The following is a 24,462-nucleotide window of genomic DNA, read 5'->3' on the forward strand; positions in this document are numbered from 1 at the left end:
GGACTCATAAGAAATTTCTTTTTTTTATTAAGGGATTTTTTATTCAATTTACATACCAATTACAGATCCCCCTCTCCTCCCTCCTCCCAAGCCTCCAGTCTTCACTTCCAACGCATCCCCCCATTCCCTCCTCTAACAAGGCAAGATCTCCCATGGGGAGTTCACAGAGCCTGATACATTTAGTAGACGCAGGACCAAGCCCTTTCCCCTGCATCAAGCCTTTGCAAGGTGTCCCACCATAGGTAGTGGCCTCCAAAAAAGCCAGCTCATGCACCAGGGATCGATCCTGATCCTACTGCCAGGGGACACCTTAAGAAGGTCAAGCAACATAACTGTCTCATTCATGCAGAGAGCCTAGTCCAGTACCGTGGAGGCTCCACAGCTGTTGGTCTAAAGTTCATAAGTTCCCATCAGTTTGGATTGGAGGTCTCTGTAGGTTTCCACATCATGATCTTGATGCTCTTTTCTTTACAGAATCCCTCTTCTCTCTCTTTGACTGGACTCCTTGAACTTGGCCTGTCTGCATCTACTTCCTTCAGTTACTGGATGAAGGCTTTATGATGACAGGGTACCCACTGATCTGATTACTGGGGTAAGTAAGTTCAGGCACTCTCTTCATTATTGCTAGTAGTTTAAGGTGGGGTCATCCTTGTGGATTCCAGGGAACCTCCCCAGCATCTGGTCTCTTTCCATCCCCATAACATCTCCCTCTATAATGGTATCTCCCTCACTGCTCCCCAATTCCATTCCTGATCCAGCTTGACCATCCTGTTCCCTCTTGTTCTCATCCCCCATTCCCCACCCTCCATTTCCCCTCTCATTTTCAGGTTACTCATGGAGATCTCCTCTATTTCCCCTTCCAAGGGCAATCCACGTGACCCTCTTTGTGTCCTCTTTGTTAGCTAGCTTCTCTGGAGTTGTGGGTTGTAGTCTAGTTATCTTTTCTTTACATCTAGTATCCACTTATGAATGGGGACATACCATGTTTGTCTTTCTGAGTCTTGGTTACCTTAGTCAGGATGATATTTTTTAGTTCCATCCATTTGCCTGCAAATTTCATGATGTCATTGTTTTTACTGCTGAGTAGTATTCCATTTTGTATATGTACCACATTTTCTTTATCCATTCTTCCATTGAGGGGCATCTAGGTTGTTTCCATGTTATGGCTATTACAAATAATGCTGCTATGAACATAATTGAGCATGTGTCCTTGTGGTATGATTGAGCATTCTTTGGGTATATGCCCAAGAGTAGTATAACTGGGTCTTGAGGAAGATGGATTCCTAATTTTCTGAGAAACTGCCATACTAATTTCCAAAGTGGCTATAAGTTTGCACTCCCACCAACAGTGGAGGAATGTACCCCTTTCTCCATGTCCTCTCCAACATAAACTGTCATCAGTGCTTTTGTTCTAGGCATTCTACCAGGTGTAAGATGATATCTCAGAGTCATTTTGATTTGTGTTTCCTAAGGATATTAAGCAATTCCTTAAATGTCTTTTGGCCTTTTTTGATTCTTTTGTTGAGAATTCTCTCTTTAGCTCTGTAGCCCATTTTTTAATTGGATTGTTTGGTATTTTGATGTCTAGTTTCTTGAGTTCTTTATATACTTTGGAGATCAACCCTCTGTCAGATGTAAGTTTGGTGAAGATCTTTTCCCATTCTGTAGGCTGTCATTTTGTCTTATTTACTGTGTCCTTTGCCTTACAAAAACATCTCAGTTTCAGGAGGTCCCATTTACTAATTGTTTCTCTCAGTGTCTGTGCTCCAGTTGATACATCTCTATCATATCACCTGCATCTATGGCTTCAGAAACATTAACGTAGTGGGGACAAAATGATTGTAAGAACCATAATACCTGGAAGTGAAACAGTCTCTCTGAAATGGGATACTTTATTCTCTTAGAGAACATTTGACCTTATTCTTCTTATGTAACTCTACTTGGTACTCATTGGTACTGAATATAAGTATCCATTATAAAATCTCCTTTTATATTGGTCCTGAAAACAAACATATATATGCAATTGGAAAAATGAATTTTTCACAGATACCATATTTATGTAATCAAATACAGCTTAAATTTATACTTATTTTATAATACATATAACTTAGTATAAATTTCTATTTCTTTTCATTCTAAATGGAATGAAATGTTACTTTAATAAGTGAAACATGGCCTGTAGCACACAGAAATGCATCTCAGCAGTAGAATTCTCATATTATGTAAAACTTCTTGGACTCCATCTCAGCATTGTTAATAAATAGTGTCTTCATCCAAACTATAGGAATTAATGAATTTTTATTAATAAGTTGATGCTATCATTTAAATGTATAAGGAATTATGCTGTCAATGTATTGATTCAGTGATTGCTAATTACTTATAAAAGCCTTTATTGGTTATGGTATTAGGTGCGTTTTAGCGTACATTTCCCAATAATAAAATACACTAGAGGCATAAAGACTTAGTCATAGTTCAACTCTTTTTTTTTTTGGTTTTTCAGGACAGGATTTCTCTGTGTAGCTTTGTGCCTTTCCTGGATCTCACTCTATAGACCAGGCTGGCCTTGAACTCACAAAGATCCACCTGCCTCTGCCTTCTGAGTGCTGGGATTAAAGGCGTGCGCCACCACTGCCTGGCCTATAGTTCAACTCTTAAAAGTATGTAAAATACACTGTATTTAGCAAATGAAATGATAAAAGTTCTATATTTTTGTACAGAACAATCAGATAATATAATGTCCTTATAAAACAAGGATCTTAACAATTACATAATATGATGTGGTTATAATACAAGGATCTGAAGCCTCCTTGAGAGCTTTCCACTTGTGAATGTTTCCCAGCATGTAGGACATTCTTACCTTAAAATGTTTACGCTGTGAATCCTCTTTTAAGCAATATTTTACTTCCATGGTTTTACAAAAGAAATAAAATTGTTCTCCATTATAGTTTTTCTTTCTTTTAAAGACAATAGACAAAACTACAACTCATAATTTGTGTTCATTTTGTAGATTTAGTAGTGCAGCTGAATTTCAGGTATTTATTTATTTTTATTAAGTGACTTGAGAAGATAGTACTTGACATGGTGTCTGAGCTTATATCAGCAGGACACATGATTATATAGTTTTATACAGCAGTATATAGTCAAACATAACCAGCACTACATTGCCACTTATATAATTAATACTATAGTTCCTAAGTTATTTATCTGTGTTTGAGAAAGTTCTTTAAATAGGGGGACATATCATTATGTAGTTGGAAGGGTTCCTCTGTGATCAGTACAATATTAATTTAGTTTAATGTTTTACTTGAGCACTTAAAAGCTGTGACTAAGACAGTGAGTGATGTAAGGTGAAGGTTGTCACCTCTCTTGATAGTGGTCACACTCAAAAGGTTCAAATGGCTGTTTGCAAAAGTCATGAATTTAGATTACCAGTGAGAAAGGATGTTTTTAGCATGTTCACAAGTGTGAGAAGTCTGAAGCAATGAAAATAGAAATGTAGGAAGTTTGTTAATGGACTTGTTTGGTCATAGATGCCGGTCCTTATAACTGAGGATGGTAAGACAAATTTGGAAGCCTCTGATCACTTAGTCAATTAAGCCAAACTTCATAACTTCTATAGAAAAGCAGCTTTAGCTAGAGTACATGGAGGGAATTTTGCTTTGGAAGAATGTAAACTCTCAGGAAAAAAGTTTACCACTCCCTATGACTACATAGCATACAAATCTTACTATTCATTATAGACCATCACTTAATTCACACAGTAACTGCATTCCTTTGTTTTCCCTAGCCATTCACTGTAAATATCTGCTTAATCTGAAGGGCAGTATGCTGAGGATATTGTATATGAAAAAACAGTTCAACCTTCAGCATTGTAACAGTATCTAAAATGTAGACACAGTCTTCACTAGGGCTTTGGTAGTCAGGAAAAAGATAATGATTATTCAGCATGAGTTGGAAGAAAAGGAGATAGTAACTTTGTCAGATATTTCAAATAGATATATTTGAGAGACAATATAGACCCTAAAATGAAATGTAGATTGTTTTTTATTGAAAATTTTTCATACATTATGTTCTGATTACTTTCCTGTTCGTTATTTCCCAGATCCTCCCAACCTCCCCCCCATCTAGTGCCACATCCTCCCTCTCCCTCTCCCTCTCCCTCTCTCTCTCTCTCTCTATCTCTCTCTCCCTCTCTCTCTCTCTCTCTCTCTCTTTCTCTAACACCAACAAAAAACACAAATTACAAATAAAGACAAAGAAAAAGCACAAGAAACATATACCCATACATATGTACACATACACACCATAAAACCCTGAAATCAGAAACCGTAATATACAAGCAAAGGATTAATAAGGTAAAAGAATGCCCAAACAAGGAAATATGAGGCAAAAATAGCTAAAAATACCACTGAATTCATTTTGTGTTGATCTGCACAGGGCCTGCCCTTAAATCAACATTACCTTTGAGTCAATACATCACTAAGTAGAAAGAAAGGTTCTAACTCTGTATTTACTTAGTGGACAATGTTTAGTTTTGATGCTTGATACATACTTCAAAAAGTTTTTTTTGAGATGATGCTAGAGAGCAATATATGGGCATACACAGAAATATTTAGAAGGCAATTTTACAACATCACTTTTGAGCAAAATCCAATAGCAGGTTCTATCCTCCAACCTTGAACACCCCAAGTCATGAGCCTTTGACTATAGTTGCAGTACCAAGCATGAAGTTCCCTTATGTTGGACAGGTCTCAAATGCACTAAGAAAGCAGGTGGTTACCTCATAATAGTAATGCAGCCATAGCAACAGTGGGCAAATCCTGTCTGGCAAGTCAGTGTTAGAGCATACAGTTTCCAGTACTGGGTGAGTACATGGGTGCCTTTTATCCCCAATCCCATTCTGGCACTATGGAAGCTAGCCATCAGGAAGCTAGTTTTCCAGTGATTTGAAATGGATTTCTCTGTGTCTTTAGCTAAAGTGTGTGGCACCTTTATCATTAGGGTTTTATTTTATTTTATTCACAATATTCCCTCTTTTCCCTCACTCCCTTGACACCCCATTAATCTTTTAACTCCCTTATACATCCTTTTAGTTTCAGATCCCATGAATTTTACTCTCCCTCCTACTATATTTTAATTGGTTTATGGGATCATAGGCTTTGATACAGGTTTCATCCACCCTTTCTTTGGGTTCTCCCTCTAACCCCCAATATAGTTCATATTTCTGTGTTCCTACCTACCTAAGCCTTTCCAATCACCAAAGTCTGACACTCTAATTTTTACTAGAATTTACCATCCTCCCCGACTTAATGTACCCTCCTAAAGGCCCCCTTTTGGCTTCCACAGAGTGGAACCTTGACTAGGCTTCATAAAAAAAAAACCTGAATAATTGAACAGGAAATGCAATAAAAATAAGTATTTCAAAGATATCAAAAACTGACAATTGTGAACAATACCAAAAAGTGTAAAATTCCCAAATGCTCATTAATAACCAAAGAAATTGGAATTAACACTATGAAATACAATTTCCTATAAGCTAACTTGACAAAATTCTCATATAGAAGTTATTCTAACACTAAGTACTGCCAATTATGTGCAAAATATTATTTGATGTTTTTTTATGAGTTTAGTTAGTTCAATTAGTTTTGAATAATTTGGAATTACATCATAAAACTAAAATGTTTACTTTCCTATGGTGACATGATCTAGGTGCTTTCACTAGAGGAAAATTTCATGTTTGTATACTGAGATGAGTGTACGAATATCCATCCCACTGTAACAGAAAAATGGAAATAATGAATGCTTTTTCAACAAAATTTTGTTTTCCAACAAATGAATAATGCATTTTAATGTATTATGGAAAACATTACATTGTGAAAGCAAACAAAACTGTATAGTTAGTATGATTATGTCTATAATATAAAATCTTGAGCAGGAATATCTACGCACAGTGGATATTAATACATTACTTCCATTTATATACATTTTAAAGCAGACAAATTTCTGGAGTAGAGTGTCATTTAGTGTCATATGCATGGATAAAATAGGAAAATCAGGAAAAATTTTTTCTAGCGAGTGATTATAATAGGTTGATGGAGTCTGGTGGACTTTACAAGTAGTATATTCAAGGTGCTTTGAGTGGAGATTCTGAAAAGCAGAGCCCTAAACATGTCGGTTTTCTGTACAGGAAATTTGTCTTAGGAGAAGGGGTATCTGGGGAACAGGAGAGCCAAGAGATAAAAGGTGCATTCAGCTTTGAAGTAGAAAGCAAATTCAGTATGATTGCACAAGGAAGCTGTAAAGCAAGTATTGAACCAAATATTTGATCCCACCTTAGAGTAAGTGGCCCGACATTTGGTATTCCACATCTTTTTGTCCTTGAGAAAAGTCAGCCCCTTATGTGTATGTAATACAGTCTCAACAGGTGGAGAAGCTTTCCCTTGGATCAGCAAGAAAACAGGGGCAGGGGGCGGCATGACAATTTATTATTAACCAGTAGATGAAGGAGGAGTGTACCACATGATAAGGGTGCCTTGATGGAATACTCACTTCCCAAAATAGTTTTATTCCATTTAGGTACAGCTTTAGGATGTTAGTTTGTCATAGCAAATGAGATTTTTTTTTTTCAAAATGAGGCTACTGAGGCAAACTATAGCGCTCAGTGCTTGAAGTCATTTGTCCAAGAGTTATAATGTCTTACCTTTCCTTCACCCCACTGGACATTTCCTTCCTCTATTGTTAGCATTTTTTTTAATAGTCTCAGTTACTTTCTTGGTAGTTTGATACTTATTAGTCCATGGTTGCTCTTTCTACTTTACAGATATAACATAGTATACCAATACATTATTCAAGGTTGTCTTGAAGACCATAGCCAATAAAATATGTAAGTATTTATTATAAAGTGTATTAACTAGAATGGCTTACAACTGGTAAGGACTGGGTAGTCCCATAGTGACTCAGTTCAGGAACAGTTTTCAGCAGTCCCAACCTGAAGATTTCCAGAGGGTTGCTAGTCTTCAATCCATGTTAGAGCCTGAAGAATCTGGATTCTGATGCTCTCCAAGAGTGACAGCAGCATCTGCTATACATACTCACAAAGAGTGAAGGCTGGTAGGCAAGCCGCACTGCTTCCTCAGATCTCCTTGTATTTGGGCTGCTGTCAGAGAGCACTTGATTAGTGATCATCTGAAATATACTCACAGATCCACTCAAAGGCGTAGTTTCAGATTATTCCAGATACTATCAAACTTGACAATGAAGATTAACCATAACAGAGGATAACAAAAAACAGCTTCTCCAAGCTTTGAAATATACCTTCCTGTCCCTGCCAGTTTAATTGACATAGCCCTATATTATCATGTTCCAAGAATGTTTCCTTCTTGCCCGTATAGTACACTGCATTCTGTATTTGCTAGTCTCAGTCCTAGGATGCGGAAGTCTCCAGCAAGCAACAATAGAGTTTAGTTTAATGTGACTCTTACCTTCCATCCTGACCTACATATACATATCCTTGTTATGGGATCCATGAGGTCTCAAGACGTTATAGGGGTAAAGAAAGGAAAAAAATTCCAATGTAAGTCACTAGCAATGTCTATGTGTGGAGCCTCTATAACTTTCACTAGATCGAGTCTAATTATTAAGAAATGCACCATCTTATAATGACCATTGTATCAAGGTCTACACTATTTTCAGAGGACTATTACTGTCAATTCACCTGGTATAAACTGTCCATCTGATAGCTTATTTTTTTAATCATCTATAACAGTGATTCTCAACCTTCCTAATGCTGTGACCCTTTAATACAGTTCTGCATGTTGTGGTGACCCCCACAACATAAAATCATTTTCCTTGCTACTTCATAGGTGTAATTTTGAAAATTTATATTAATTTTTCAGGACAAAATGTTTTCTTTATCCAGGCTTGGAAGAACCATATAGAATCAGTGATGGTTAACAATATGTTTGGTCTTAAAAGTAAACACAATGGTGACGGCTCAACTTTAGTCCCTATCACTCTGAAACTCTAGTTCTTATGGTCTTGAAAAAATATTAATAGAAGCTGTGTGCGAATGTATGCCTGTGACACATACAAACCCTAACTCAGCTGTTGCTTAAAAGCCACATACATTTTATAAATACTTCAAATTATGTAAAGAAAGCCCAGGTAAGAAAATGTCAGCCAATGTAATTTGAAGGCAAAAAGTCTAGAAGGGTATGCTTATGTGTGTTTTGATTATTTTTTGAAAAAAAAATCTGAAGATGTTACTTTCTTTTTTATATATTTTTATTTTTTGGAATTACAATTATAGCTGCTTAATTTTCCTCCTTCCCTGTTCTGCCTTCCACACCTCCTAGGTACCCTCAACTTTGCTTTCTCTCAAATTTGTGGCCTCTTTTTCTTTGTGTGTGTGTGTGTGTGTGTGTGTGTGTGTGTGTGTGTGTGTGTGTATGTGTGTGTGTGTATGTGTGTGTGTATGTGTGTATTTTCCTAAATATATAAATACATCCTACTCAGTACATAGAATGTTATTTGTATGTATCTGATTTCAGGACTGAGCATGTGGCACTGGATAGATAATTGAGGAGACTCTTCTGACTATTTCTCCCACTCGCAGCATTCCTACTTTTCTGTGGTACTTTGTTGAGGGTCAGGACCCCATGAGAGGTTGCTTCCTCCATGTTATCATGTCTCTTGGTGTTGTCTTTGTTCTGATCTTGTTTAGGCAGCCATGTTTTTGAGACTTCATGATACAGATTGTGCAACATTTCTAGGAGACATAATCTCATAGCAAACTTCTTGTCCCCCTGGCTCTTGAAATCTTTCTTTCTCTCTTCTGGGATATTCGTTGGACCTTCGGTCCATGTATTGTGTTTTATATGTAGCAATTGGGGTCTGAGTGTTCTATGATCACTCATTTCCTGCAATTTGATTGGTTGTGGTTCTCTGTAATGGTCTCTGTCTGTTAGAAAGTGAAGTTTATTTGATGATGGGTAAAAGCTACACTTATTTGCAACTTCATGTTATTATTGTACCAATGAGCATGTCTCATCAGGTCAGGCATTATTTTAGTTTGCAGAATTCAAAATTGGGTGAGGTTGCCGAGGAATTTTTGCCAGCGACAGGAGCAGCATCTTCTGGCTCTATGAAAGCTATCCATCAGGGAAAAAGGTTCCAGGTCTGTATCAGCTGGATTTTTTTCACTCCCTGTGACCAAAGTGTGTGGTGTCTTCAGCAATGGGGTTTTATTCACCATCAAGTTTTGGTGGGCTAACAAGAACAATGGCAGTAGTTTGTATTTTTTAGCTAGTCTTTAGGACACACCTAACTAACAATGGAAAATGAGGTATTCATACCTAGTTATGGATTGTAAAAGAAGCATTTTCCTCACCAATATGGTAAGTCTAATGAAAATCTTTTGAAATAATATATTGCTTTTTCAAGCATTTTTGTTTTTGTTTTTGTTTTTGTTTTTGTTTTTGTTTTTGAGACAGGGTTTCTCTATGTAGCTTTGCGCCTTTCCTGGAACTCACTCTGTAGGGCAGGATGGTCTCGAACTCACAGAGATCCTCTTGCCTCTGCCTTCCCAGTGCTGGGATTAAAGCCATGCGCCACCACTGCCCAGGTCTTTTCAAGCATTCTTAATGTTAGTGACATACAGAATTTTTATTGTCATAGGACAAAGATATTACTAAATGCATTGACTGAGAGACATTATGGGCTATCAGAGGAGGGTATATAGCAAAGTTATTAAGTGAGGTGGGGGAATGGAATTGGCTGTAGGCTTTATATAATATCTGATAACATTCTTAACATTTGTGGTAGTAGACGCTAGTAATATGTAGATTTTGTGAGTGTTACAGCTCTGGAGGGAAAGGTATCATGACTTATTGGAAATGGGAGGCCAGGCTATACCTAGAGCCACAAGAGGATAGCTCTGGAGGGTAGAGCCACAACAGGACAGCTCTGGAAGCTGCAGCCACAATAGGACAGCTCCGCTCTGGAGGGAAAGGTATCCTGACTGTCTGGAAGCCAGCCTCTACGTAGAGCTGCAACAGGACAACTCAGAGTCTAGAGCCGAAATAGGACAGCTCAGGCCTGGAGGGGAAGGTATCCTGACTTGTGGGGAATGCAGGCGATACCTGACGATGGGGTGCAGTGAGAGATGGTCTCCCTGCAGAATATAGCAATACTGCTCTTCTCCTAGAACCAGTACAGATGAGCTTTGCTCCACCCCCAACCCCTAAGATGGCTTCCATCAGAGTTCTGCTTCTTCTCTCTGGCCCAAGATGTTGCTGCTTCTGCTACACTCTGCTAAAGGGGAAACCGCTGCAGAAATGTAGCAATCTCCTCCAGCTCAGGGGAGAAGTTGTTACTTTTTTTTTCTGCTCAGCCTTGCTCAGCTACCCCTGAGGAAATGTCTCAGCAAGGTTTTTTCTGCTCAGTCCCCCTAAGGTACATCTCAGCAAGGTTCTTTTATTCTGCACTGGAGAATGAAGATCTTCACCCAAGACTCTTTTGAGAAAGAGATTTATTTGGGAAGGAGGAGTTCAGGAGAGTGGCTGCCTCTGCCAGGGTGGGAAAGCACAGTCAACAACTGAACAGGCAGAGGGATTTACATAGGGCTTCTTAGGGGTGCAGTTTCTCCAGGGAGAAGATTATCTACTCAGGGATTGGTTAGTTTTCCTGCTCAGGGACTGATTAGTTTTGTTGGTCAGGGGCAGAGTTGGCTGTGATTTCAGGGCCAAACTCTTTCTTTCACTGGCCCTTTTTAGCCTTTTGGCTCTAGTTTTAGGGCCAGGGCATATTTCCTTCACTGGCTCAGGACTCAGTTCCAGGGTGTGTTTTTTTCATTAACTCTGGTTTCAGGGCCAGGGTTGGTTTCTTTCACTAACTCTGGTGGGTTTCTTTGCCTGGCTCCTTTTCCCTACAGATTCCATGCATTCCAAATGTTTACCTGACCATCAAAAGGATGTAGTAGGGTCAGATACAAAGGTAGATGATGAACAGTTATTAAGGGGACTAATTATAGTCTCAGAGAATCTGGACTTCAAGCCTTCAACATCCTAATGGTCCAAAATCAAGGAAGTGTAAAAATTATACTAGTCTGTGAAACCTTTGATATAAATTTGGCTTTTTTCTGGGACATTTACTTCAATGAAATAAGGTATTTTAGAAGCTCCCTTTTATCACTCAAATTAACATTCCCTGTTATTTAGGATTTTTAAAATCATCATGTGCATGTGCTTATAGCACATGTGTGCAGTTCTCCAGGGGTTGAGAAGAGGCTGTCCTTTCCCCTGGGCTAGAGTTACTGGAGGAGGTTGTGAACTACCTGATATGGGTGCTGAGATTGTGGAGACTCTGGAAGCCCTGCAAGTGTTCTTAACCACTGAGCAATCCCTCTAGCCCCTATTGGTGGAAGTATTAAGGCAACTCCACATAGTTAAAAGGGAGGTTTATTTTGTGGGGTAACTTACAAGTAAAGGGATAGGTTACAGGGTCCAGGAAAGGTATAGTGCAGTCCAGCGATGGTCTCTGGAGAATTCTGCTTGGTGTACCTCCATCATCCAGGATCCAGGAACCAAGAGAGCTGGCACATCTGGATCTCGGGTCTTAAGCGGTCCTGTCTCAGCCCCACCTCATAGGAGTGACAGTTATGGGAAGCCTCAATGGGGGTAGTACTTCCAGGGAAACCTGGAACAGCTACCCACAACAAGTCCCTGTTTTCCCCCCGAAAATTGCAATCCAGCAGTTTGTGTCAACATATATTGTATAGTCATATTGTTATAACTTTAATTCATTTCAATTTGTTTTATTACATATTATATGATGCATATTACCATTTCTTAGTATTTATGTTGTACTAATTGAGACTGCCTAATTGTAAATATGGTCTTCCAAAGTAGAATATTACCTCTTTTGATTTTTAGGCCATCACTATGAAAGCAAGCCAGTAGGGATGAAGCTTCAATACTATGGGATGTAATCATCCATCTCACCTAGATGAGAACCCTGTGACCTACAATAATGACTAACATGGCAAGACATTTTCTGGAGACATATTGTGGCATGAATGTTCTGGGAGTGACCAATGACTTTCTGGTTGGATTTTGAGCTAAATCTCCACAACAGAGCTCATATCTGGTACAATTTACAGGGCCATGAACATAAAATATAGATCAAAGGCCCTGGATGAGAACCTACTATTATTATTATTCAGCTAAGAGGATCTAGTATCAACATAACCCCTAAAGATTTATCATTATATTATATATAAAAGCATCTCTCAAGTTTCATCACAGAAGATTACTTTGGCAGCAGATCACATTGTAATCCTATTATTTGAAGCAAAATAGAAATAATTGTTACATAAGGTAAAATAAAAAGACATCATTTTACACATTGGCTTTAATATGTAAATATATTGGAGGTATTTATGTAGCCACTTAATAGTGTGATTTCTTACGACTCTTTCAGACATCCTTACTGTTATTTGACCCTCCTTTTGTATTTACCTCCCTCCCTGCCTCTGTCTAGTCCGTGTCCTCCTTCTGATCACACGTAACCTGATATTGACTTCTATTGCTCTCTCACCACTAACCCTGAAATGGTCCCTTTTATCTCACTGCTTTCTTCGTCTCAACAAAGTTAAGTTGGCTTGTCCTGTATCAAGTAACATAATCAAGTTATTCCCTCAAAGACAGTCTCTGATTAATCTTGATTTAGACAATATCTCATAGGTGTGCCGAGTGCCTTGCCTCGTATGTGTTGATTATTTAATAATGACCGTCACACTAGGTATTATAAAGTATGCCTTATATTTTAGTTAATTTTTCAAAACAATTCTATGAAGAAGGGACAGTATTTCTATTGTATAAAAAATATATGGATATCTGTGATTTGTGTGAGATTCTGTGATTGCCCAAACCATAGAATTAGTCATGTAAATAAATCTCATCACAATAAATATTTGAGAAAATTTCCCTAATTTGAATAACTCAAGATTCTCATCTTTCCAATAATTACCTTGTTTAAACTAGTTATTTGAGAATTAAAATTTTATGTCATTAACTATTTATAACAGTACCCCAAATGTAATAACAATGTTAAAAAGTGTGAACTTCTTTAAGTTGGGAAAGTTTTCTTCTATGATCTTGTTGAATATATTTTCTGTGCCCTTGAGTTGGTATTCTTCTCCTTCTTCTACCCCTATTATTCGTAGGTTTGGTCTTTTCATGGTGTCCCAAATTTCTTGGACATTTTGGTTCATGACTTTGTTGACTTTAGTGTTTTCTTTGACTGATGAATCTATTTCTTCTATTGTATCTTCAACGCTAGAGATCCTCTCTTCCATCTCTTGCATTCTGTTGATTATACTTGCATCTGAAGTTCCCAATCGTTTTCTCAGATTTTCTATTTCCAGCATTCCCTCTGTTTGTGTCTTCTTCATTTTTTCTATTTCCTTTTTCAGGTCTTGGACTGTTTCCTTCATTTGTTTCATTGATTTTTCTTGATTTTCTTTCAGTATTTTATTGTTCTCTTCCAGGACTTTATTGATTTCTTCTAATTTGTTTGCCCTTTCCTCTAGTTGTTTACAGCGTTCTTCACATTTTTTTGTCTTTTCCTCTACACGAGCCTCTAGCTTCTTCATGATGACATTCATAAGGCTATTTTCTTCTGCTTCTTCCAATTTCTGATGTTCAGGTCTAGGTGTTGGAGGAGGGCTAGGGCCTGGTGATGGTGTATTACTATTCATTTTGTTGTATGTGTTTCTGCCTTGACGTCTGCCCATCTCCTTGTGGTTCGTTCCTGGCCTTATCCGCACACTTGGTTCAGAGCTGACAGATTCAGGAAGTCTCTCTCTCTTGTCCAGATGGGAGCTCTCTTGTCCAAATTGGAAGTCCGGGGCAGGATGGAAGCTCTTGTTCAGAAGGGAAGTCCGGGGGAGGATGGGTGCTCTCCTCTCTCTCTCTCTCTCTCTCTCTCTCTCTCTCTCTCTCTCTCTCTCTCTCCTCCAGATGGGAAATCCACCGCAAGATGGGAGCTGGGGGCCAGCCTCTAAGTCTCAAGAAGAGGCTTGGGGCTCAGGCGGATGGGCGTGGGGGCAGGGCGTGGAGACTGCAGGGTCTGCCAGGGGTCTTGGAGAAGGAGATCCTTCCCGGTGGGGCTAGAAGGGCACCTGCCCGGGGAGCAGAACCTGGGGCCAAGTTGGGCAGGTCTTCCCCGGAGTGGCTGGTGCCCAGGGATGGGGTAGGGGGCAAGCTAGGGCACTCACCTGTGCTTCAGAAGGGAAGTCCTGGGCAAGATGGGAGCTGGGGGGCCTGGCCTCTAAGTCTCAGGCAGAGGCTTGGGGCTCAGGCGGATGGGCGTGGGGGCAGGGCGTGGAGACTGCAGGGTCTGCCAGGGATCTTGGAGAGGGGGATCCTTCCCAGTGGGGCTAGAAGGGCACCTGCCCGGGGAGCAGAACCTGGGCCCAAGTTGGGCAGGTCTTCCCCGGAGTGGCTGGTGCCCAGGGATGGGGTCGGGGGCAAGCTAGGGCACTCACCTGTGCTTCAGAAGGGAAGTCCGGGGGAAGATGGGAGCTGGGGGCTGGCCTCTAAGTCTCAGGAAGAGGCTTGGGGCTCAGGCACATGGGCGTGGGGGCAGGGCGTGGAGACTGCAGGGTCTGCCAGGGGTCTTGGAGAAGGGGATCCTTCCCGGTTGGGGTAGAAGGGCACCTATATGACAAGAACTTTAAGTCCCTGAAAAAAGAAATTGAAGAAGATGTCAGAAAATGGAAAGATCTCCCATGCTCATGGATAGGCAGAACTAACATAGTAAAAATGGCAATCTTACCAAAAGCAATCTACAGATTCAATGCAATCCCCATCAAAATACCAACACAATTCTTCACAGACCTGGAAAGAATAATACTCAACTTCATATGGAAAAACAAAAAACCCAGGATAGCCAAAAGAATCCTGTACAATAAAACAACCTCTGGAGGCATCACGATCCCTGACTTCAAGCTGTACTATAGAGCTACAGTAATAAAAACAGCTTGGTACTGGCATAAAAACCGACATGTGGACCAATGGAATCGAATTGAAGACCCTGATATTAATCCGCACACCTATGAACAAATAATTTTTGACAAAGAAGCCAAAAGTGCACAATGGAAAAAAGAAAGCATCTTCAACAAATGGTGCTGGCAAAACTGGATATCAACATGTAGAAGGCTGCAAATAGATCCATATCTATCACCGTGCACAAAACTTAAGTCCAAGTGGATCAAGGACCTCAACATAAATCCAGCTACTCTGAACCTGCTAGAAGAGAAAGTAGGAAATAGTCTTGAACACATTGGCATAGGAGACCACTTTCTAAATAGAACACCAGTAGCACAGACACTGAGAGAAACAATCAATCAGTGGGACCTCTTGAAACTGAGAAGCTTTTGTAGGGCAAAGGAAACGGTCAACAAAGCAAAGCGACAGCCTACAGAATGGGAAAAGATCTTCACCAATCCCACATCTGACAGAGGACTGATATCCAGAATATATAAGGAACTCAAGAAATTAGACATCAAAATGCCCAACAGTCCAATTAAGAAATGGGCTATAGAACTAAACAGAGAATTCTCAACAGAGGAAACTCAAATGGCTGAAAGACATTTAAGGAATTGCTCAACATCCCTAATCATCAGGGAAATGCAAATCAAAACAACTCTGAGATACCACCTTACGCCTGTCAGAATGGCTAAGATCAAAAACACTGAAGACACCTTATGCTGGAGAGGATGTGGAGCTAGGGGAACTCTCCTCCACTGCTGGTGGGAATGCAAGCTTGTACAACCACTTTGGAAATCAATATGGCGATTTCTTAGAAAATTGGGAATCCATCTCCCCCAAGATCCAGCTATACCACTCTTGGGCATATACCCAAGGAATGCTCAACCACACCACAAGAGCACTTGTTCAGCTATGTTCATATCAGCGTTGTTTGTAATAGCCAGAACATGGAAACAACCTAGATGCCCTTCAACTGAAGAATGGATAAACAAAATGTGGTACATATACACAATGGAATACTACTCAGCAGAGAAAAACAATGACATCATGAGGTTTGCAGACAAATGGATGGATCTAGAAAAAATCATCCTGAGTGAGGTATCCCAGACTCAGAAAGACAAACATGGTATGTACTCACTCATAACAGGATACTAGATGTGGAACAAGGATGACTGGACTGCTACTCACATCACCAGGCAGGCTACCTGGAAAACAGGACCCCAAGAAAGACACAGGGATCGCCCAACGACAGAGAAATGGAATGAGATCTACATGAACAGCCTGGACAGGAGTGGGGGTAGTGAAGGGCGAGGGTCGAGGGAAAGAGAGCTTGGGTGAGTGGGAGATCCCAGCTGGATCAAAAACAGAGAGGGAGAACAAGGAATAGGAGACCATGGTAAATGAAGACCACATGAGAATAGGAAGAAACAAAGTGCTAGAGAGGCCCACAGAAATCCACAAAGATACCCCCACAACAGACTGCTGGCAATGGTCGAGCGACAATCCGAACTGACCTACTCTGGTGATGGGATGGCCAAACACCCTAATTGTCGTGCTAGAAACCTCATCCAACTACTGATGGACCTGGAGGCAGAGATCCATGACTAGGCCCCAGGTGGATCTCTGGGAGTCCAATTAGCGAGAATGAGGAGGGTTTATATGAGAGAGAATTGTTGAGACCAAGGTCGGATAAAGCACAGAGACAAATAGCCAAACAAACGGAAACACATGAAATATGAACCAATGGCTGAGGGGTCACCAACTGGATCAGGCCCTCTGAGTGGGTGAGACAGTTGATTGGCCTGATCTGTTTGGGAGGCATCCAGGCAGTGGGACCGGGTCCTGTGCTCATTGCATGAGTTGGCTGTTTGAAACCTGGGGCCTATGCAGGGTCCCTTGGCTCAGCATGGGAGGAGGGGACTGGACCTACCTGGACTGAGTCCACCAGGTTGATCTCAGTCTGTGGGGAAGGCTTTGCCCTGGAGGAGATTGGAATGGGGGGCGGGCTGGGGGGAAGGTGAGGGGGGCGGGAGGGGGGAGAACAAGGGAATCTGTGGCTGATATGTAGAACTGAATTGTATTGCAAAATAAAAATTAAAAAAAAAAATGTGAACTATAATAAAAACAATGCACTTTCATACAAGAAATTTCTCGCACATCTTGATAAGGCAAGAATGCCAGGTTATTTTGCTTCTGAAATATTTTAGTTATTAAACATAAACCCTTCATTTATTTTTCTCATTGCATTATAATTTTTGAATGAGACACGAAGTGTGAAAAGATTTCATAAGACTCTTATTGTGCTTGCCAGAATTACATGAATATTCTTTGTATTTGTTCTGAAATTTATCCAAAAAGATAAATGTCTTGTCATTCTCAGGGGGATATATTATAATTTAGAGAAATTATTCCAGATTTAATTGATACCTGCTGCCTCTGTTAACCATATGGATGTCCATGATTGGAACTACAATACTGTTCCTACTATTTCTGGAAGCAATGTTGATGCTCATGATACTCTTACCACTGGATACCATGTTAATTTCCCTGATGTCTCCTGCAATGAGTGACATGGTAAGGTAAGTGTTCCTTGTTTGCTAATGTGTAGAATGTTATTTTACAAGATGTAACCGACCATTGCTAACTTAAGTTGATATGCATAATTCATGCTGCCAATGGTCCCCATGCTGATATCATTGATACCTGCTGCCTCTGTTAACTCTGTTGATGTCTATGAAAGCACCTCCCATGCATTCCTATTGGTTCTGTAAGCCGTGCTGGTGCATGTGGTTCTTGTTACCAAGGGATAACATTTTGATTGCCATGAGTTCTCTGGCCCCTTATGACCATATTAATGTAAGTATTCTGTGTTGCCAACATAAAGAATGTAAAAAGAATGTAAATTTCCAAGAACTGAAGACAATACCAACTGAAACTAAGTTGATATCCAGAATACTTGCTGTCACCTCCAAACAAATTGAATTCATTTATCCCTGCTGCCTCTGTTAAACATGTGGATGTCCATGAGCAGACATACCATGCTATTCCTACTATTTTGGAAGTCATGTTGAGGAGGATTCTTTCTTGCCCATGGATCTGATGTTGATGTATATCATCTGCCCTGTCACCTGAGACCATGTAGCTACAAGAGTTCTGTGTTGCCAACACGAAGGATGTCTATTTTCTTGATAACAACTACCAGCAGAAACCATGTTGCTATCCATTATACATGATGCTGCCTGAAACCATGTGGATTTAATTGATCTCTGCTAACTGTTAACCATATGGATGTTCATGATTGGTACTATAACACTATTCCTACTACTTTTGGAAGCAATGTTTATGCTAATGATCTTTTAAACCACCATATAACATGTTGATTGTCATGATCTCTCCAGCTACAAGTGATCATGTTAATGTAAGTGTTCCTTGTTGCCAATGAATAAAATGGTAATTCCCAATATTTAACCAACTTTTGGTAACTAAATTGATGTGCATAATTCATGCTGCCATGTGCACCCATGCTGATGGAATTCATTACTGCTGCCTCTCTTAACCCTATTGATATCTATGAATGGACCCAAATGGACTCCTTTTGACTCTGTAAGCCATGTTGATGCATGTGGTTTTGGTTCCATGGGATAGTATCTTGATGGCCATGACCTCTCTGAGGCCTGAGGACCATGTGAAGGTAAGTATTGTCTGTTTCCAATATGAAGAATATAAATTTCCAAGAACTGAAATAATAACTAAACTAAGTTGAAATCCAGAATGCATGCTGCCAACAACAAAGTTGATGTCACTACCCCTGCTATGTCTATGAAACGTGGATTTCCAAGAGTGGACATACAATGCTAATCCTACTATTTCTGGAAGCCAGGTTGGTACCAGGGTTCTTCCTTGCCCATGGATCTGATGTGAGGTTCTGTTTGTGCTACCTGAGACAATGTTGATACAAGAGTTCTGTCTTTCCAACATGAAGAATGTTAATTTCCCTGATCTCAATACCAAAGTAAACTATGTGGCTATCCTTTCTACATGCTGCCACCTGAATCCTTGAGGATTTCATTGATCTCTGCTGCTTCTGTTACACATATGGATGTCCATGATTGGAAGCACAATGACATTAGTATTTCTAGAAGCAATGTTGATGCTAATTATCTTCTTACTACTGGGCACCATGTTGAATTCTATGATCTCTCCTGCTACAAGTCACCACCTTAAGGTAAGTGTTTCTTGTTGCCAATGTATAGAATGGTAATTTTCAGGATTTAACTAACTTTTGGTAACTAAGTTGATACACATAATTCTTTTTGCCACCTGCAGCCAAGCTTATCCCATTGATCACTAAAGCCTTTGATATTAATGAATGAAGATCTCATGCATTCCTATTGGTTGTATAAAGCCCTGTTGATGCATGTGGTCCTTGTTACCATGGGATAACACCTTGATTGCTATGAAATCTCCATCCCCTTATGACCTTACTAATATAAGTGTTCTGTGTTGGCAATATGAAGAATGTAATTTCCAAGAATTGAAATACTAACAGAAACTAGATTAATATCCTGAATACATGCAGCTACCACTAAACAAGTTGAGTTCATTAGTCCCAGCTGAGTCTCTTAAACATGTGCATGACCATGATTGGAACTACAATGCTATTCCTACTCCTTCTGGAAGCAATGTTGATGCTCATGATCTTCTTACCACTGGACACCATGGTGACTTCCATGATCTCTCCTGCTACAAGTGACCACATAAAGTAAGTGTCCCTTTTTGGCAATATATAGAATGGTAATTCCCAAGATTCAATGAACCCTTGTTAACTTAGCTAATATCTGGAATTCATGCTGCCACCTGCACCCATGCTGATGTCAATGACCACTGCTGCCTCTGTTAAACTTGTTGATGTCCATGAAAGGGCATGACAGGAATTCCTATTGTTTTTGTAAGCCATGTTGATGCATACGGTCCTTGTAACTGTGGGATACCTTCTTGATTGCCATGACTGCTCTGGCCCATTACGACCGTATTAATGTAAGTATTCTGTGTTGCCAACATAAAGAATGTAAATTTACAAGAACAATAATACAAACTGAAACTAAGTTGATACCTGGAATACTTGCTGTCACCTCCAAACAAAATGAATTAATTCATCACTGCTGCATCTGTTAAACATACAGATGTCCATGAGCAGACATACCATGCTATTCCTACTATTTCTGGAAGCCACATTGATGCCAGGGCTCTTTCTTGCCCATGGATCTAATGTTGATGTCTATCTGTCCTGCTACCTGAGACCATGTTGATGTAAGTGTTCTATCTTTCCATCATGAAGATTGTTAATTTCCCTGATCTCAGCTACCATAGTAAACTATGTGGCTATCCATTCTACATGCAGCCACCTGATACCTTGAGGATTTAATTGATCCCTGCTTCTTCTGTTATCCATATGGATGCCCATAATTGGAACTACTATGCTTTTCCTACTTCTTTGAGTAGCAGTGCTGATGCTCATGTTATTGTAAACCACTGGACACCATGTTGTTTTCCATGATCTCTGTTGGGAGAAGTGATGATGTTAATGTAAGTGATCCTTGCTGCCAGTGTATAGAATGGTAATTTCCAAGATTTAACCAACTCTTGGTAAATAAAGTTGATACACATAATTCATGCTGCTACCTGCAGCCATTCTAAAGTCATTGATCACTGCTGCCTTTGCAAACCCTGACGATATTAATGAATGGAGCTCCGATGCTTTCCTATTGGTTCTGTAAGCCATGTTCATACAGGTGGTCCTTTATACCATGGGTTAACATCTTGTTTGCAATAAATTCTTTAGCCCCTTATGGCCATATAAAGCAAGTGTTTCTTTTTGGCAATATGTGGAATGGTAATTTTCAAGATTTATCAAGCATGGGTCACTAAGCAGATATCCATAATTCATGCTGCAACCTCCAACCATGCTGATGTCATTGACCCCTGTTGTCATAGTTAACCCAGTTGATGTCTATGAATGCACCTCCAATGCATTCCTCTAGTTTCTGTAAGCCATGTTGATGCATGTGGTCCTTGTTACCATGAGATAACATTTTGATTGCCATGACCTCTCTGGCCATCATGACCATATTGATAGAAGTGTTCTGTGTTGCCAACATAAAGAATGTGAATTTCCAAGAACTGAAATACTACATGAAACCAAGTTGATATCTGGAATATTTGCTATCACCTCCAAACAAATTGAATTCATTTATCCCTTCTGCATCTGTTAAAAATGTGGATGTCCATGAGCGGACATACCATGCTATTCCTCCTATTTTTGGAAACCACATTGATGCCAGCATTCTTCCTTGTCCATGGATCTGATGTTGATGTCTATCTGTCCTCCTACCTGATACCATGTTGGTAAAAGATTTCTGTCTTTCCATCATGAAGAAAGTTAATTTCTCTGATCATAACTAACAAAGTAAACTGTGTAGCTATTCATTCTACATTCTGCCACCTGAAACACTGTGGATATAATACATCCCTACTGCTTCTGTTAACCATATTGATGTCCATGATAAGAGGCACAATGCCATTCTTATTACTTCTGCAAGCAATGTTGATGCTCATTATCTTCTTACCACTTGGCACCAGGTTTATTTCTATGATCTCTCCTGCTACAAGTCACCACCTTAAGATAAGTGTTTGTTGTTGCTGGAGAATTTTTCTCCAGCTCCCGCCACCAAGTCCCGCCAGTCCCAGAGCCCACTTATAAAATAAACACACAGACTCTTACATTATTTAAACTGCTTGGCCATTAGCTCAGGCCTGTTATTGTCTAGCTCTTACTCTTATATTTAGCCCATTTCTATTAATCTTTACTTTGCCACATGGCTCATGGCTTACTGGTACCTTACATCTTCCTTGTCCTGATGGCGGCTGGCAGTCTCCCTCTCTCAGCCTTCCACTTCCCAGAATTCTTTTCCTTGTCCCGCCTATACTTCCTGCCTAGCCAATGGCCAATCAGTGATTTATTTACTGACCAATCAGCAACACACTTGACATACAGACCATCCCACAGCACTTCCCCTTTTCTTTTCTTAAAAAGGAAGGTTTTAACTTTAACATAGTAAAATTACATATAACAAAACAATTATCAAGCAAGAATTACAGTTACAATATTAAAGAAGAGATCCTATCTTTCTTATATTTGTAAGTTTAAGGTTTTATATCTAACTTATCTTTTATTATAACTAAGGAAAATTGTAAGTATCTAGTCTTTAACCACATCAAAGACCTCAGAAGGATATATTACTATCTGAGAAATGGAGAAGGATATAAGCAACTTTTAGGAGTCTTGTAGGGTAGACAGAGACAGCTGGCAGCCTGGACAGTCATTCAAAGTTCTCTTGTAAAGTTGGGGCATCTGTCTTCAGCCCACAGGCCTAGAGTCTCTTATTCATTTTTCTCTGTGTCCTGTAGAATGTCTGGCAGTTTTCTCTGCAAAGCAGGAACCTGAAGGACCATTTTGTCAAGCAAAGTTTAGTGGTCACCTTTGTATGGGCCCTGCATGTCCAGTTGATCAGACAGTCCAGGCAAGAACAGTTTCTTGCCCAAATGGCTATTTTTGTCAAGGTGAAGATAAATTCCGTATGGAGTGTCTTCGATGCCCATCCTCCTCTCTGAAGTAAATCGGTGCTGTTAGGAGCAGACATGTCTCATTGTCCAGAAAGTCTAAATTTTTAAAACATTTTAAATGCCATATTCTGTAGGTCTTTGAAGTGTTTGAAGACTACCTATCTATCTGAAATATAACTATGTATACCTAGAAGACTTAACTAACATGGCTACAAATATGATTATCATAGATGACTAATTATTAATCTATTTTTTAATTATCCATTATAATTTTAAATGAGTTACATAAACATAATACCTCAAACAAGAATAGAAATATATATACAGTATAACAAAATTAAGTTTAAATTTGTATCAATAAACTAAAATCTATAGCAATGTAAAACATTTTAAACAAGTTGTTACTCTTTCAAAGTAGGTTCATTAATCTACCCTTTCATCCTATCATATCTAAACTATCCCCTTTTTTTCTTTAGAAAGAGATTGTATTTATAATCAACCTGCTTTAAATAAAAATATTGTTTTTTCTCTGTCCCACACCAGAGGGCTCTTCTGATTTGGGACACAAGAATCTCTTAACCATTTTTTTTTTTTGAGCAATATGTCTGGGTTTAGAGGGGGAGTGAGCCAATTCCATCTCTAAAGCCAGCTTGGTATATTTGGGAATTTGGGCGTAGCTTCTCTTACTACTTCCTGCTGGAGGGGGGCGCTGTATCTTCTGGAGACAGAAAGAAAATTTTAGGATCATGGAGTAGTCCGTGAGGCTGTATATCTGAGCCAGTTGACTTGAAACCATTCTGGATGTTGAATCATCTGGGCCATGGTGTCATTGGAGACCTTTCAGGGGGTCTTGGCTGGTCAAACCTGATGTATCTTAATCTGGAACAAATCCATAGTCTCTGGCTTTCTGTGGAAACAAGAGCAGAGACTCTTTTCCAAAGCAACATATCCTTATATCCAAATTTTGAAGTCAAGGTACCTTTAAAATATACATTTTGGCATAACTCAACAGCTTTTACAATCAAATGTTTTTCTGTAGTTACGAATATCAAAGAGAACATAATCCAGATTCTCTGTGTGGTAGTCATCTTTATGTGGCTTATTTTTTATATTATCTTTATTGTCTCTTTAAAGACTTTATTTTTTTAAATTATGTATTTGTTTCTATAACTCTATATATCATTTTTTTTGTCTCTTTCAAGCCTACGTATCTTTTACATATATTGTAAATTATTACATCTGAATCTGTCTTATTGTGAATCTCTTGCCTTAAACTGCAGCAGCTGTGGCTGCTGGCTCCGCCCACCTCAGCTTCCCAACATGGCTACGTTTACCGCCAGCTCTGGGAGCTATCGTGGGTCTATGCTTTTATCCAAGCAGCGTGTAGCCCAGAAACTTCTTTTTTTTTGTTTTGTACTAGCAAAGGCTAAATCCACCACATAGCTTAATGTGTTACTTGCAGAGGCCTCATTCCTACCATACTGTAGGTCGAGAGTGCACATTAGGAACCCTCCAGTAGCTCAAACCGGCAGCTGCCGCTTATTTGAGAGAGACAATTAGGAAGCTGTTTTTAGGTCCGTTTTAGAATCTTTTTACTCAGGTTTTAGGTGGAAACTCTTGCCAACACGTTGGGCGCCATTTGTTGCTGGAGAATTTTTCTCCAGCTCCCGCCACCAAGTCCCGCCAGTCCCAGAGCCCACTTATAAAATAAACACACAGACTCTTACATTATTTAAACTGCTTGGCCATTAGCTCAGGCCTGTTATTGTCTAGCTCTTACTCTTATATT

The 24,462-nt window shown here is 39.6% G+C and overlaps 1 long non-coding RNA gene across 50 annotated transcripts in view; it reads left to right on the forward strand.

The window, feature by feature from the left end:
* The first annotated feature begins 574 nt into the window (after positions 1–574).
* The window catches only part of LOC131901492 (uncharacterized), a 39,381-nt gene continuing 15,493 nt past the window's right edge, over positions 575–24,462 (forward strand). For 18 of the 50 annotated variants that reach the window (XR_009376736.1, XR_009376720.1, XR_009376724.1 and 15 more), the window contains exons 1-6: positions 4,804–4,864; positions 6,821–6,883; positions 9,070–9,175; positions 11,931–12,374; positions 17,431–17,629; positions 18,931–19,812. This is a non-coding gene — a long non-coding RNA (uncharacterized LOC131901492). Of the gene's footprint in view, positions 593–4,799; positions 4,865–6,820; positions 6,884–7,895; positions 8,164–9,057; positions 9,176–11,930; positions 12,375–17,430; positions 17,630–18,930; positions 19,813–24,462 lie in introns of those variants that run through there. The other 32 variants (XR_009376692.1, XR_009376723.1, XR_009376707.1 and 29 more) reach the window with 18 other exon arrangements.

Source organism: Peromyscus eremicus, unplaced genomic scaffold (assembly GCF_949786415.1).
Source record: "Peromyscus eremicus unplaced genomic scaffold, PerEre_H2_v1 PerEre#2#unplaced_91, whole genome shotgun sequence".
Taxonomy (NCBI): Eukaryota; Metazoa; Chordata; class Mammalia; order Rodentia; family Cricetidae; genus Peromyscus; species Peromyscus eremicus.